The sequence below is a fragment of the Myotis davidii genome, unplaced genomic scaffold, assembly GCF_000327345.1.
Source record: "Myotis davidii unplaced genomic scaffold, ASM32734v1 scaffold497, whole genome shotgun sequence".
NCBI lineage: Eukaryota > Metazoa > Chordata > Mammalia > Chiroptera > Vespertilionidae > Myotis > Myotis davidii.
In genome coordinates this window covers 1,781,946-1,799,134 of record NW_006288434.1, presented here as the reverse complement: position 1 = coordinate 1,799,134, position 17,189 = coordinate 1,781,946, and the positions used below count along the sequence as shown (strand labels likewise).

Genomic DNA, 17,189 nt, shown 5'->3' with positions numbered 1-17,189 from the left:
TCAAAAGAAAGATACAATATGTAATGTCTCCATACTCATTTGACCAAGTAATTTTGGTCTAGGAAGCATATCTTAGAGTGAATATGTTTTGGAATACTTGGGAAAATGCCTAAACATCTTCTAATGTAAATTGTAGCATGTGCTTTTAAGAAAACGTAGAGTTGGAAGAAGTAGACAAAACACTTTTCTCTGACTATTCAGTTGTATATCTCATTGATATCTAGTTGCATCTCTGTAGTTGGATTTTTCATTAAGTGGGTTGACGAAGAACCAAAATGTCCTTCCTCACTGTTTTAAGTATCTCTGATCCATTCTTTAACTGAATCATGAAGACACTATTCAGAACTAGCTGGGTGGTAATTAGTGAGAGGAGAGGTATGGTAGGAAGAGGAGAGATGCAATGATAGAGAAGAGGATTGGGGGAGGCGATAAAGGTGCAGTGATCTAGCCAGAGATGAATTGCTTTAATATAAGTGATACCTATGGCAAATACACTTCTCAAGTGCAAACACTTTCTTTTCTACAAACTATTATTTTTTTTATGTATGTTTTAATTGACTTTTTTTTAGAGAGATGGGGAGAGGAAGAGAGAGAGAGAGAAACATCAGTATGAAAGAGAAATATCCATTGGCTGCCTTCTGCACACCCCCTACTAGGCACTGAGCCCGCAACCCCAACATGTGCCCTGACTGGGAATCAAACAAGATCCTTTGGTGCACGGAACGATGCTCAACCAACTGAGCCACACCAGCCAGGCTTAAGTTATTATTCTTAAAGTATCTACACTTAACTTTGTGTAATCCTAGATGAAGAATTTATAGAGAGAGAACACCATTTGTTATAACTCTTTTACCTCCCTCATGACATCTAAAATAGTACTTTTATTGAGTAGCATGAAAGATGATGAAAACTCTCACTGACTGTAGTCTCAAGTCTCTATGATTTCTCTTTTAATCTGTGTTGGGAAGTGTTTCCAAATAAATTGAAAGACTTTATTTTATTTTGGCTAATCCTAAAAGATTCAGTACAAATTTAAATAATGTGATATATTTCTATAAATCTTTAGTTAATCAAAGATTGACTTATTGAAGTAATAAAATTAACTAAGACTCATCTACCTCCTTTGAAAAGTACTGTGTTTAGGGACTCTCTTAACATATATGTACACATATACATATCATGCTAAGAATTCAGATTCTGGCAAAAGTATATGGTAGAGAAGAAATAAACAGAAAATTCATGGTTTGTGGGAGTTTTTTGTTTTACTGCTGTTATTTTTGTGTATACGTATAATACTAGCTACATCTGTTCTGACTGGTGAGTTGAAAAATATTTTCAGTGTGAATCCTGGTTTGAGTGAAGTATAATTGCCTTGTTTATATCTTTTTATGTGTATGGATAAATGTGTTCAAATTTCTTTAGTTATATTTACATGTCATGCCAGAAATCTAATTACAACTCAATAACCCCTGAAAATAAAGCATAAAATCTTGCTGAAGTCAGTAATAATTACATTTCATAGTAAACAAAATTAATTTATTAAAACTTCTACGGTTTTCCTTCCTGGTAATAGTGGGTTGCGTATGTATTTTTAATTATCCCCGATCTCTGTAACCTTTCAAAGCTGTCATTTCGTCTTCATTTCTTTTCTGCTTAGAATGAAGAGCGATTCAGCATGACTAAATAATACATAGGTGTTGTTTCCAGAGGGCCAAAAGCCAATCATTCTAGATTTGCCCGGATCCGTGTTATCTGTAGCCCAGAGTCTTGGCAAAATTCACTAATGCAAATAGTAAGCCTTATACTAAAAAAGTGCCTTTGGCTATGGAAATATAAGTAGAAATTAAAGAGATTTGTCATTTAAACTTGAGATAGTCAACATCTAAAAGTTCAAGTCTTTTGTTTTCTTCCTCACTAAATATCTTCTTAGTTATAATTATTTCTACCACTCTTTTTTTTCTTTTTGTTTTTAGTTTTCAATTACAGTTTACATTCAATATTATTTTTGTATTTTAAGTGTACAGCATAACGGCTAGACCAGCGGTGGGCAAACTACGGCCCACGGGCCGGATTCGGCCCGTTTGAAATGAATAAAACTATTGAAAAAAAAGACCGTACCCTTTTATGTAATGATGTTTACTTTGAATTTATATTAGTTCACACAAACACTCCATCCATGCTTTTGTTCCGGCCCTCTGGTCCAGTTTAAGAACCCATTGTATTTGCCCACCCCTGGGCTAGACAATTATATATTTACAAAGTGACTTCCAGTACCCACCTGGCACCATACATAGTTATTAACAGTATTATAACTACCAATTTGTACTGCTTAACCCCTTCATCTTTTTCACCCAGTCCCCTAAGCCCCTTCCCCTCTGGCAACCATCAGTCTGTTCTCTGTATCTATGAGTCTGTTTCTATTTACAGGCGTCTGACTTGTAGCATTGCCAGGGTAGGGAGTAGTGGGTGAGGAAAAAGTAGGGGAGAATCGGCAATTCCCTTTGTCTATGGGGCTGACTACCAATGTTATTCCATTCTCAGAACTCCAGGGGCTCTTCATGGCATATGTAAGCCCGTGGCCTTAATGCCTTCTACCACCTTCATCTTTTTGTTCTTTTAGGTCTTACTTCCTCATGGTTTGCTGATATGCAGTGCAGAAGGGTTCTCCACGTGAGGCCAGGCTGTTTTCCTTACCCGTACTAGAGAGTATTTGATATTCCATCTCCTCGGCCTTTTACCTAGTCCAGGTTCAAGTCCGGATCCAAGAAAGCCCAGCAGGATTCCAGCACTCTGCTGGTGTTCCCAAAGTTTGGGAAAGGATATTATTCAAAGGGGGAAGAATATCTTGAAGGAAAATAAAAGAAAGAACCTATTTCCACGGGGAAAAGAAAAGGGTGGGAAGAAATAGCGTTGGCAGACTGAGCAATGGAACAAAACCACAATACTCGTCTCAAGTCTCAAGTTATAGGATTTTCATACTCTTTCTCAGAGGAAATCAGAGGGTCGCCTTTGGAGAAAAGGTGATCTGTACAAAAGTCATTGTATGATTCTTACCTTTTCCTTCACAGGCTTAACGAGGCTAACTTTTTGCAGACATGAAAGTGTGGAAAATATATGTTCTTGTAAATTCCAAAAGGACTCATGTAGGCACTTTGTCATCTTCACTGTGAGAATTTCTATTCAATGCGTATAGTCTGAGCAATGCAATAATGACACTCTATAGTGTGTTTAAGAATAAATCTCAAGGAACCTCGTGATGCGACAGCTCAATAGCTTCCTGCTGTTGGTGAAATGTCAATGCCGAGTTCAAAGAGGCTAGAAAATAAATGTGTAGGTGAAACCGAACCATTTCAAAGCTGGAGCCTCTTGTTCTGTCACCGTGCTCACATCTAGCATAGAAATGTCACTATTTTTATTTAGATGTGTACCTACTTGCAAACTAAATCTCTTGCTTTTAACATTAAAAGCAGCATGTTGAGTAGTTCTTAAAGTTTTCTTTGGAGGCGTGACATCCATTTGTTTGGCTGAAAATGGTTTTTTTTATATATATATATATTGTTTTATTGCTTAAAGTATTACAAAGGATTTTTTTCCCAGCCCTTGACAATCCCCTGGCCTCCCCTACCCCCCAGTGTCTTATGTCCATTGGTTATGCTTATATGCATGCATACAAGTCCTTTGGTTGATCTCTAACCCCCCTCCCTCCTGCTCCCCAACCCTCCCCGGCCTTCCCGCTGAAGATGTTTTTATTGAATGGTTGTAAATGATTTTTTCAATAATTAAGGAAGTAAATGTAATCGTATTTTAAGTATATTATCTATTGTTTAGGAATCGTGGGATTTTGTAGAAGTAAGACCAGCCAGGCTCTTTAAGCCTTTACTTTGGTAAAATTTACCAGGCTTAATACAAAACGCTTCTCTTCACAGTGAATACCTTCCAACATCACACGTACTTCTTTGTCAGAAGTTCTTATTACTGGGCATTGAAATGATACAGAAAGGTTTATAAAAAAACAAACACATTTTTATCGTGATCCAATTAAATCAGTGTGACCCAATTAGATCAAAGTGATCCAATGAAATCAAAGTGACCCAAGAAAATCAAGGTGATCCAATTAAATCAAATTTAGTCAATTTTATTAAATCTAGTTGATTATGTACACTGCTCTATCTCCAATCTGAAACACTGCCTGGGACATACCAGGTTTGCAATAAATATCTGTTGAAAAAAAATCCAAATTGTTACATATTTCACAGCTTGTCAGACCCTAAATAATCAGTAACAGCCAGCATGCTGTACATTTTCCACAGCTGTATATTCAAAGAGTTATAAGTAAGTAAATTCTAATTATTTTCTAGTTCTGAAGTTTTTTTCTCCTAGTGAAATACTTTTACTAAACACATGGATGTACCCAGATTTAATTAAAGCTTTTAAAAAAATAAACAAAGAATGCAGAAAATCAACACTGTCTGCAAGCCCAGCCTTTAGATATAATTTCATCACTTTCCCCCACCAAAGAAGTGCACCATAATTGTGCTCATTCTATTTTTCATGAGTAAGCAACATGTATGTACTCTTTGGATTTTAAAAATGAATTATGCATTTCACAACTGATCATTAGGGTATACAGTTGAAAACTATAAGCTTCTAAAGAACAGGGATCCAAAACAAAATGTGCTCGGTTAAGCAAAAAAATTAGTCATTACCAATGCCCTCCTAGATTTGATAATTATGTCCTAAATTAAGAGAGCTAATCATAAGTTAAGGGCCATCTCAGATTCAGCATTTAACTCTACATACACAATGGTCAAGACTTAGTTATTCAATCCCAAATGGTGTGTTTTAGGATATGAATTTTGGCAACATTGGTTTTCTGATTTGTTTTTTGTTTTTGTTTTTAATCCTCATCTGAGAATATTTTTTACTTTTCCCATTGGTTTTTAGAGAGAGTGGAAGAGAGCGGGGCAGAAAGAAACATCAATGTCAATCAAATCAAATCAAATCAATCACACCACCACTGAGAGAATTCTGTATTTAACTCTAGATCTATTTGATTCCAGAACCTGAGCTTCTAACCACTGTGCATACTACTGTGGAAGTGGTCTTTATCTTTGGTTGACTTGGTGCTATTTGTGTCCAGCCAACAGCTCCAGGTTTTTTTTTTTCTTTAGATGATACTGTGTCCAAAATAAATACAACATTGGTCTATTCCTAAGGCTTGAGTCTTGTTCTCTCTGCTCTTTCACCCTTGGCAACTTTATCACTGCAAAAATGTCTCTTGAAGTCTTCCCCAGTGACTTTATAATCTGAGTTCCCACACCAAATCCTCATGCAGACACTTGTTGACTGCCTTTCATCTTATCCTGATGACCAGTAGCCCTGTGGATGGCCTCACAATTTATTCGCCTTTCCTTCAGAGACCAAGTAAGTCTTTTCTCCTCCTGTGAAAGTGCAAGTGCACACTACTAATAGGACATTTCTTTCATCTTTTCTCTTTCTTTCTTTTGCTCCTGAATTCCACTGGTACCTTTTAAAAAATATAACCACTTCAGTCAACCTGGTTTTCAAATCTCCCCGTCTTGGGCTTGCTCACCATTGCTCAATTCTCTGATCACGAGAGTGAACATGTTTTCCTGTGCTCAGTTTGACTTTGGGGCATCACCCTTCACACCCATTCTTTCCAACCCATGTGTTCTGCTGGAATTGGCCTCCCCCTGATGCTAGGTTGGGCACTGCTCTGACCATAGTAGTTGGATCAGGATGAACACGTGATTGATGATGAGCCAATCAAATCCTTTAAGGAGATTTGTGCTATTCAGCAAGCTTCACTCTCTCCTGAGAGTGTAGGTTCTAATGATGATATAAGCCCGAGACTGCTGGTGGCCATCTTTGCCTCAAGTATAAAGAACCTTGAGAATGGAGTCTGCACAGAAAATGCAGTACCGAAAATGGAGATTCCTGACCCCATGGATTAACGCCTGCATCAAACTGGCCCTAGCCTTGGCCAGTGTGGCTCAGTTGGTTGCACGTGCACCAAAAGGTCACTGGTTCAATTCCCAGTCAGAGCATACGCCCAGGTTGCAGACTTACTCCCCAGTCAGGGTGAGTGTGGGAGGCTGTTGATGGATGTTTCTCTCTCACATTGATCTTTCTCTTTCTCCCCCCCACCCCCATTCCTTCCTTCCTCCCTTTCTAAATCAACAAATGCATTTTTTAAAAAATGCCTAAAGTCACTGCAGTCTTTGAGCATCATAACCATCAGTAGGGAAATACAGAGTAGATCTCTTTACTGTTCTCAGGAGAAAGAGAACACCCACCCTTCATTAAGTATAAATAGCATAGAGACTGGGTGTTAAGGAAGGAGGAATATATTAAAACAGGAAATTTCAGACCATGGCCTGAAGGGTTCCATGAAAGTTCTTCAGGGGACACCATGGACACCCGGAAGCAAGACAAAGAATAGCTCTATCTGAAATAAGGTTTCTGAAGAAAGGCTCTGTTGCTAACAAAAGCAAACAAAAATCCGTTAAAAAGCATAAACACAACATTCATGTTAATTTTTCTAGAAGCCCAACATCTTCTATTGCTCTTCACCTACTTTGTCTATATTTATGCCCCCAACTACATTTCATGGTTTGTTTGTTTTTTCCATTTTCCCTCTCAGGGCTCCATATACTCTTCTCTCCTTTCTCATGGGAGTCAGCCAATTCAGATGTTCAACAAAATTCCAAATTCAGCAAATATTTATTGAGTACAAGGTAGTGCTGTGTGCTCTATTTTGTAACATTCATGAATTCTTTGAACTCCCTGAGAGGTGGGTGGCTATTTATATTTGTGTTTAACGAATAAGGTAAAGCGATCATCTCAAAGGTCACGGGGCAAGCTGTTGATAGAGCTAAAAATACAATTTCTACCCTAGTCAGGTAGAATACAAAGAGCCTGAAGTTTGGGAGCTGACAGGCTTGGGTTTGTATCCCGATTGGTCACTTTATTTTTGGAACTTGAGCAAGTTATTCAACTTCCCTGAGCCTCGGTTTTCTACCCATAGAATGTAATACTCTCTACCTTACAGTGACATATGTGGATTATATTAAATAATGTGTGGAACACATCAGCATTGAGTTGGCTCAGGAACTGTTAGTTTCCTTCCCCTCTACCAGGAAATACCTGTGTTCCTCTATCCAAGGGTATTTGCACATAAAAGAGGTCTCTGTTACATGTTAACTCCCTTTAAATAGTGTTTTCCATTTAGATGCTCATACATGTAGAACATATTGTGCTATAAGTCATAATATTTAGTCATTTTATTATTGACTAGAGGCCCGGTGCACAAAATGCGTGCACGGGTAGGGTCCTTAGGCCTGATCGGCAATCAGGGCCAATCTGTGGGGCAATTGGGGGGCCCCTCACTGGCACTAGCCTTGGCTGGCCTGGGGCCTGTGGGCTGGGGGCAGCTCCTGCATTGAGCGTCTGCCCCTGGTGGTCAGTGTGTGTCATAGCGACCAATTGTTCCGCCGTTTGGTCTATTTGCATATTACGCTTTTATTATATAGGATAAGACTCTCGTTGCAAGCAGAGAGCAAAGGCCCATTACTGTGGATTCTCAACACTAAGATTCATAATAGAAAAGAATCAACATCAAATTATTTTTTAAATTCTGTTCAAGAAAGAAGAGGACTTAATTAAATATAATAGAAATGTAAAATGCAGACTTTCAACAAATTGCAACTTCTCTACTCATCTGAATCTGGAGAGAATTCTGTTTACAACAATTAGATAGTTAGCCTAATGTACACTAGGCACTGCTCTAGAGGCTGGAGATACAGTGTGAACAAGGAGGGCCATCTGGAGAGGAAAGAGGTGGAGACTGATGACCCATTCATCCTGCAACCCCCACCCTTTATGGCCCTATGCTTGCTACATTCAATCAAGTTAGGCAAATCAAATCAGATTAAATTTAGTTAACTAGATTAGATTGAATTAATCAGATTAAATCAAACTCTGAGATAAAATTTTAATCCTAGCATAGAAATCAATTTTTGAAATAATTTTAAGAACATAATTAAATGTATGTACTTTGTCTTACTCTTTTTAATATGTGTCATAGGTTTAGGATCATAAATCTGTACTTAGAATTTTAAATTTTTAGGTAGATCAGTACTCCCAACACTCATTTAGTAATAACACTTAGAGTTTCTGTATTATTCCAGAACTATCACATAATTCCCAAAATTTTCTCAAAATAAACTGTAATTCATTTCAATTTAATATCTAGGAGAAGGAGATGGTCATGAAAGCAAGTGAACAATTAAGGAATAGAAAGAACTCAACAGGTTTAAGACATTTAAGAATTAAGACATTTTAGAAATATTAAATTTTATATTTCTATTATATTTAATTAAGTGGCTGAAAAAATGACAGTTAATTTTTATGTAGTCAGTGCTTTAAAAATTATCTAGGCTTCTAGTACTGAACACTGCAGGTGATAAAAGTGAGAAACATTTTGATTTGCTTTCTAATAAGTGGAGGTATGAAAGATGTGTTCACAACATCATTTACTTTGTTGAATTGGATAAGCCATAATTGCATTTTTGTAGAGCATTTTAAATATCAAAAAAATGTAATCTATGATTAATCATTTAGAATGCTAATGAAGAAAAATCAATTCCAAAAGCCGCAATCCACAGTAATAGTAGTCAGATGACTCATTCACATTCACCACGGAAGCTGGTATTAGCAGTTTTCATTTTAAAATAGTTCCTTTTAAAGAATAATGAAGTAGGAATTAAAGTATGCCGGTTGGTAATAAGCAGCTCCTTTGTCAGAATTTATTCAGATAAAATAATGTCCTTAGAGGCAAAGCAGCAAGCTGAGACCTATGGCGGTAGGCCCTGGAAATTCTAATGTCATCCAAAAATAAAATTTCTGCCCTTAAGGAACTTAAGTCTTACGTGTATTAAAATGTATTGACAAGTGTGTTTTTTAAGAGACTATCTTTAGAGCTCATTCTCCTTTCTTTAAACTGGAAGCATAATACCCACCATTGGCGGAGAAACACCAGTTTTTAAAAAAGCAGAATTAGAAAATGCCACTTCATTTATGGATAATCACTTTAAAGCTAAACTTTTAGGATAGAAAGAGACATGTTTTTTTTGAGACAGCAGAGTTGTATAAGATGTTTTAAAAATGTAGAATAGATCGAAATAACGCCAAGCAGCTTACTTAAATGTTCACCCAAGTGACCGATGAAAGCTTTTGAAAGCTAAAGACCTCAGGAGACTTCGGTCATCTCAAAGCATGTGATATCACAGTTCTTTACTGGGGCTGCTATAATGACATGTTACAGACGGTGGCTTTAACAGCAGACATTTATTCCCTCACAGTTTGGGGGGGCTGGAAGCTCTCTCCCCCTCACATAGATGGCCAGCCGCGTGCTGCCCATTCGCAAGGTCCTTTCTCTGTGCACTGCACATCCCTGGTATTTTTTTGTGTGTCCAGATTTCTTCTCATGAGGACACCAATCACAGTGGATTAGGGTCCCATCCTAACAGCCTCACTTTAACTTAATCACCTTCTCTCCAAATACAACTACTAGGGGTTGGGATTAAAACATGAATTTTGAGGGAACACAGTTCAACCATCGTACCTACAAAGTGGTCATAAATAAGAGATCTGCATCACAATAAGCTTTCTCCAGTTTATTAGGAACAAGTAAGGGATGAGATGTAAAGAATAGGGTCTCCACTTTAAGACTTCATGACCCTGGACACGCCAGTGGTTGGGGGGCACCTTTCCCAAGTATTTGGAAGTGTGACTGATTGTCTTCAGGTGAAGTTGTACCTGTGGACAGATTATACCAGTACCTTCTGAAGACATGTTCAGATCTTCAGGATATTGTCATTCTTCCCAATCCCCCAAGTCCAAAATGATTTATCAGGTCTAGAAACTAAGAAACATTGATAGTAACAGCAACTCAATATAATTATCAAGTTCTATTACAGGAAACAAATTAATTTTTGGATTAGAAAATGGCATACATTTGTAATACCACAAATTTCAATATGTAATGTCCGACTGTTATTATTTCCAGAAAAGAATTATGTTAGGAAAGATATGTTAAAGGGACTTTGAAAGAGAACATTTATTAAACTGTTATATCATTTCTTGTATATATACTACAGGCCCCGTGCACGAATTCATGCATGGGTTGGGTCCCTAGGCCTAGCTGGCAATCATAGCCTATTGGGGCCGGGCTGGCCGGGGCCTGCCGGATGGGGAGAGGAACCGTGGGAGGTTGGCTGGCTGTGGGAGATTAGCTGTGGGAGCGCACTGACCACCAGGGAGCAGCTCCTATGTTCAGTGTCTACCCCCTGGTGGCCAGTGCACATCATAGCAACTGGTCATTCCTAGGATATATATATTTATACCGTACAGTGTCCTATATAGTGAACCTGTCTAGATATACGTCATTAGGGGGAAATGAAGAACTTTGTAAATGTATGTTACATTTTAATTATCTTTGTAATGTTCACATTATAATCATGAAGAATGAAATCTAGGTGATAAACGTATGCCCTAAAAGTGGAATTAATGAGCTTGAGGTGGCTGCTTTGTCTAGCTTGATGTAACCATGAACCTTTCTTGCCTGACATGATTCTGTTACGTTAATGTGTAATATCCGTGTGTGGTGTTCTCCTTCGGCCCCTGAGGAGTGTTGCAGAGGCTGGTGTTAAATTTCTGTGGACAGTATTGGTGACATTTGAATGTAGTGAAAATGTGTGCGCAGGCAGCTCTCTGACATACACGTGTCTGACGGAAACTTGGCCTCAGCCTGTCCACCTTCGCCTCTGGAACACCTGTTTTCTTAAAAAAACCATTGGGCCTTGTTGACAAATCTGTGTTCGGTTTTAGAGGAAAAAGAGAAGCTGTGACAAAGCTGGGGCCCAGGAGAACTGAGCCAGGAAAGATTCCCAGGAGAGGTTTGTTTGTAACGTGAGAAAGTCTCCCAGTTCCAGATTACAATCCCTTAGATATTTTTAAGTGTCACTTTTAACATTGCTAGAAATTTCGCCAATTAGTTAAGGATATTATTTGAAAATGAAACTATCTCTGAAAGACAGATTTATTCCACCCGTTTATTTTAACCCTAAAACCGGCCTGGTATTCGCAATGCTTCCAGAGTACAAGCTTTAATTGGAGGTGGGAGGACATGCAGCTGATGATTTGGAATTTCTCAGCTTCATAGTCACTATTAATGAGCTAGTTTCACAACAACCATAAGGTCATTGCTATTATTACCTCTCATTGTGGATGAGGAAGCTACATGATACATAAGGGGTTGAAGTCATTGCCCAAAGTCACACAGCGAGGAAGTAGACAGGCTGGGACATATGCTCCAGCCTGTCTCATTTCAGAGTTCACACCACTAACCACTGTGCCTTCACATCTCCGCAGCAAGGGTAAGTCAGCATCTGACCAGGCCGTGTGGGGATGCCCACGGAGTGAGGAGGCCAAACTTCCAGGTGGTGACCTGTATTGCTGTCCCTCACCAGGGGAGGAGGGATGGAAAGTGGGGGCTGTCTTAATGCTGTTGGTGAAAAAGCAAAAAGTTAAAAGCTGCAAACTACTAATGCTGGGAGGGGCCCAGTGACCTTTTTATTGAGAGTGCAGAGAAGTTATCTGGCCTCTTCAGAAACAAATCAAGGGACAGAGAGAGTAAATGATTTGTCTAAAATCACGTATCTGTTAAAGAGATATCTAGTTAATGATCATCTAAGATAAGAACAGGCATATATGGCCCTGGCAGGTTTGGCTCAGTGGATAGAGCGTTGGCCCACAGACTGAAGGCTCTCAGGTTCAATTCACGTCAAGGGCACATACCTCAGTTGCAGGCTCCATACCTGCCCCTGGTCAGCAGAGGAGTGTGTGGGAGACCAATCGATGTGTCTCTCCTCTTCCCATCTACTCTTTCTAAAATCAATGGAAAAATATCCTCAGGTGAGGATTTAAAAAAACACACACAAACATATGAACTTGAAATGTTTGCAGGGGTCTGATGAAGGCTCTCTGTCAGTTTCTCTGGTTTGGAGAGGAATAAAAGCTGGGCCTGGGTGACCATTTCCGCTAGAACCAGCCAGCCCATCGTTTCGTCATGCATAACCAAGGTCTTTGTTATGAGGAGCAGAGCTAGCAAATAGGAACTGGCAGGTTTTATTGGAGGGAACATGAAAGGTAAAATAAAACTTTAAATTATAAAATCCCGTCTAGTGTCTTCCTAACAGTTATGTACATGTTACCTGATAATATAATAATAATAATATTTAAAATTTAAATTACTCAGTATTACTCCAAAAGGGCAGCAATATTTGTTCACTTTTGTTCGCTGTTATATCCCCAGTAACTAGAATAGTGTCTGGCATGTGGTAGGCACTCAACATATATTTACTGAATTAATATGCATCACTTTTCTTATCTGTAAAATGAGAAGTAGCTACTTTATAGGGTGTTAGGAAGATTGAATGAGGCAAAGTATATGCAGACTATAATATTAGCTATTATCATCATCATTGTTATACATAAAGGGCCATCATTAATATTAGAGTTTAAATATTAATTATTTCCCGGTATTGTCTAGCTCTTCTGCATTTAGGATTCATGATTTTGATCGTTAGAGATTTCCCCCTTCATTACTCAGTCAAATCTTACCACTGTTTTTTAGCCTAATCAAGAAATTATTTTGCTTACTTCCATTGACATTTTCTGTTATAAGATAAAGGCAAAAATTATAATCTCATTATCTTCTCATACCTTAAACATCTTTTGACTTTGTCAACCTTTGTGAAAGTTTGGGTTAAAAAAAACTGCTAAAGAGTAACATCTGTTGTGTAAACAGCAAAAATACTTTTAAAAACGGAATTCACAAAAACTTACAGTTTATTTGCATCATATTGACATTAATCTGGGGATGTGAGAAAAGATTGTATATTTTGAATTTCATATTCAAGTCAGGGGTAATTGCCCAAGACTAGTAAATACTTTGAGCACTTTGAAGTCAGAATTAAAATGTTGACTATGTGAATTTTATCTCTCATGACTTAAATGCAAAGATATTTTGTAACAGCAAAGATATGTAAATTTTAGGATTCTGAGACTTGGTTTTGATAAGACAAAATATACCCACAACTATTTTTACTTAGCATCGACTTATTTACCATCAAAGGGAATAGTCCAAAGTGGCAACGGTAATTGACATCATTTTGAAGCTGGAGATAGAGACAGTACCCATGTTATCGAGAACAAATGTATATCAAGAGAAAGAAGTCAACTCAGGCTGGAGCATGCTTCTGTAATCTACCCTGAGCAATTCTTGTCTTTCCCAACCAGTCATTCTGGGTTGCCTGGAAAACACTCACTTGTAGCTGAATAGCGATCAATGAGAGCACTTTTTCTATTTCTTCTTTGCATATCCATCCAAGGGCCTTTCTATGTGTTTTTTCCACCACCTCCCAGAGGGCCTTACTTCCTCTGCTCTTCCCTTGCTAGTAGTTTGCATTCTCAACTTCATCACCTACATCATTTCTAGCACAGAAAAGGGCAAGACTGCGGAAGGTACAACTATGTTTCTGATTGAACTAATCCGTGGCCTTGACACTATCTGACTGCTTCATGTAATGACCTTTTATGTATTCACGTAAGTAGCCAAACCTCTACTTCAGGAACTAACAAACCTTAAAATTTTAGTGATTTTTTTTATAAGAAACTATTCTAAAAACTGATACATAAATGACATGTAATTCTCTTCCCTGTTAGAACTGATGGACTGAAATACATGTATGGCTAGGTAATATTGCTATGTTTTGATTTTTTTAAAGGCAAATATAGATTTAACATTAGCATATAAGTGAACATTATGGTGTTAAAGATTTACTTTCAGTATTTTAATTCTGAACCAAGTAATCTACTGACTAGTTCATATGATATCTCTCGTCTATGTTTTGTGTAACTGTGTATGGTATGAGACACCTGTAATGTAGTCTACAGGGCACTGAACCTAAAGTCAAATTATCTGAATTTGAGTCTTGCTCTTCCATGTTCCAGTTAAACAAGTCATTTAATACTATTGACTCCATTAGCTCATTTATAAAGAAGAAATAATGATGACACTCTCAGGATTGAGGTAAGAATTAAGTAGTATAATTGGTGTGTTATTTATCAAATAGAATGCTATGATAGTATATGCAATTTATCTCTAGATATCTTTTCTTCAAAAAGATTGTTTTCCTATTTAATGGTAGAATCTTTTTTTCAAGGCCGTATTTTGCTTTTAGAATGCAATTTATTGTGGGTATTCATAACTCACTTTTTTCTCTAACCTTCTGGGGAATAAGAAAGTTAACAATAATTTGAATAGTGGATTATAATGATTCTGGAATTACACTTAGTTTTATATAATGAAACTATATAGTGGAGCATCATTTGAGAAATATATGCAAAGCTATTGGAATGTATAGTCTCATATGGAAGAATAACATTTCCAATCTTATATCTTCATGTAAATTTTAAAATTCCTTTGGAGGCGATAGTACTTAGAATGGAATGAGGAATAAGAAATAAATTTTTAAAACATATAAACCAGAAATATTATTTGCTATACATAGAAAAACAGTTGCGCATAGGACAAAAATGTTTGTAAATTTCCTCAATAAGTTCAGTGCATTCCGCAAGTTGTTCAAGACTAGAGGTCTCTGGCCATCGTGGTGGTTTCTCTGTCTGACACTCTGTGCCAACACTGTTCTTTCTTTTTAAAGCTCTCTCCTGAAATAGGGTGGTTTTTCTTCTTTCTCCTCCAGCCCTCCCTCCTCCTGCTGGTGCACTCTGTCACTTCTCAGGATCTCTGAGGTCCTCACATAGGAAAAAACATCAGAGAGCTTCCAGCACAACCTTGTTCTGAAACTGCAAGAGAGAAGTGATGCTCACGTAGCAGTAGACACATCTGGACTCTTCCTGACTAACCTCTTGGTGTGTAAGACCAGGTCATATAAAGCCAGAGAACGCAGGGCCCAAACAACTCAGACATGCAGCCACTAATAGGAACCCAAGATATGCCCTTCCAAAGTGGCTCTCGGCCATCATTATGATGCCCCTGGATGCCAATATAAAAGTGTTCAATCCCGGCCAAATATTTCCCTAGGATTTCCCTGCTTCAATCCCTCTTCCTTGGTACTTTCCTCTTGATCATAACTCAGTACACACATGCATGTACACATACACACACATATATACACACGTATACATCATCTACATAATCATGAAACAATACTATAATTGATGAGTAACTACATGGGCGACACTCTGACATTTATTTTTTTAAATGTTGATTAAATCCTTATATGTTATTTTCATGACTCACTAAAAATTTTTTTTTTAAATTAGATGACTGATAAAGAGCTTTCAATTTCCAAAGTTCTCTGATTCCCTTTATTCTTATAATGAAATGTTTACTTCATGAAAAAGTTTCTATTCTCTGAATAAAAGCAATGCGGTATGACAAAGTGCTCATAGCATTCCTGGTTTTGTCAATGTTCTATTGAAATGCTCCTTTTTTAGGAAGGTGAATAATTAACAGGAAATTGAACTGAGAGAGTTGTAGGAGTATTGATGAGAAAAGACAAAGCCTGTCAGAAAAACAGGCAAAAAAAACCTGATGATTCTGTGTAAGCAACCAAAGGTCGTTATTATGGGATGGCAATCTTTTTTGTACTGAAAGTTTCCTAATTTTGAATGAGATTTGAGAGCTTGTATGCATTTTTTGCACATTCAAAATGGTGATGTCCAAAGGCCAAAATCGTTAACATACCTAGAAAACCGTGTGCGATCTATCCTCATCTCAGCCTCTTTCTCTCTCTGATCTCCTTCCTGCTCACTCCAGCGACCCTGCTCTTTGCCGATTCATGTCACACCTCAGGGCCATGGCACTGGAGGTTCTCTCTGCCTCAAACTCACTCTTCCTCACATGTCTGAATGGCTAACTTCCTCTACTTCCTGAAACCTCTATTCAAATGTAGTCGGTAAGGCCCACTGACTGCCCTTTTAAATTGCAGACTGCCTATACCCCTTAATTTAATTTTTTTTCTATTTGCATGGATCCCCCTTTCAACACTATATAATTTACTTATTTATTGTGTCTCTCCCCCTCCTAGGATGTAAGTAAGCTCCCAGCAATCTTTTTTTCTGCCTTGATCACTCTTGTGTCCTAAGTGTTTACAAAGGTACCTGGCAAATCTAGGAGCCTAGTTAATATTAATGGAATACGTGTTTGAATCTCTCCAGGTAGCGAGCAAAAAACTTGGAGATATATATACTACTCAGGAAATACTGATTGTATGAAAGGACCATTTTTGATTGTATAATTTGCATTTTATAGAGCACTTTGAATTCCCTATTACACATACCCAACAATCCAGCTGTGACAGGTTAGGACTGGAGTCATTGTGCCCCGACGTTGCCACCGCCCTGGATAGGAAATCGCGGGGATGAGCAGCTTGTCTAAAATTACAAAAAGTGGGGCAGTCTTCTGACTCCTATTAAAATGGAATTGCAGTTGCTTTACGTTCTGGGGTAAAGATTTGCAGTTTGCAGAATGCGACATGTCATTTCACTTACAAACTGTTCTCTATCTGGTATGTCTGTGTTGCTTCCAAGTTTATATTAAGAAAACGTTACCTTTTACTTAGATGTTGAAGCCTTACAGAGTTTACTAGTATTGTCATTCTTAGCAACGCTAGGTAGCAGGTTATTTAATTTGGAGAAAGAAAGCATCACAAATTTATGAAATTAAAGCGAAGTTGATCAACATCATAGTGCTTTCTCTTGTTGGCGCTTCTTCCGGCTCTTGATTGTTTTTACAAAACTTTTCTCCCTCTGGTGACTTTGTATCCTCTTAATACAGGAAAGGTAACAGTGAGAGCCCTAATTCTAGGTTTCGCGAAACTTGTTAAAAACTGGGAAGCTTTTGTGTAATGAACCCCTTTGACAGCTACAGCTATAGCTTGGGGGGGGAGGATTTCAGTATTTCTGGTCGCTGCCTAAGGAGCATTAATATTGTATGAGAAACCGAGGGAAGGGAAAGCGCCTATGAAAGCGCGCTGCTCGGTGCCCACCTGCGACGCCTGAACGTGGCCGCATCTAGT

General features: G+C 38.0%; 1 protein-coding gene across 18 annotated transcripts in view; it reads left to right on the top strand.

Annotated features, from left to right (window-relative positions):
* RIMS2 (regulating synaptic membrane exocytosis 2) overlaps nucleotides 1–17,189 on the top strand; it is a 296,933-nt gene that overhangs the window by 258,179 nt on the left and 21,565 nt on the right. The gene's annotated exons all lie outside the window — the stretch shown is intronic.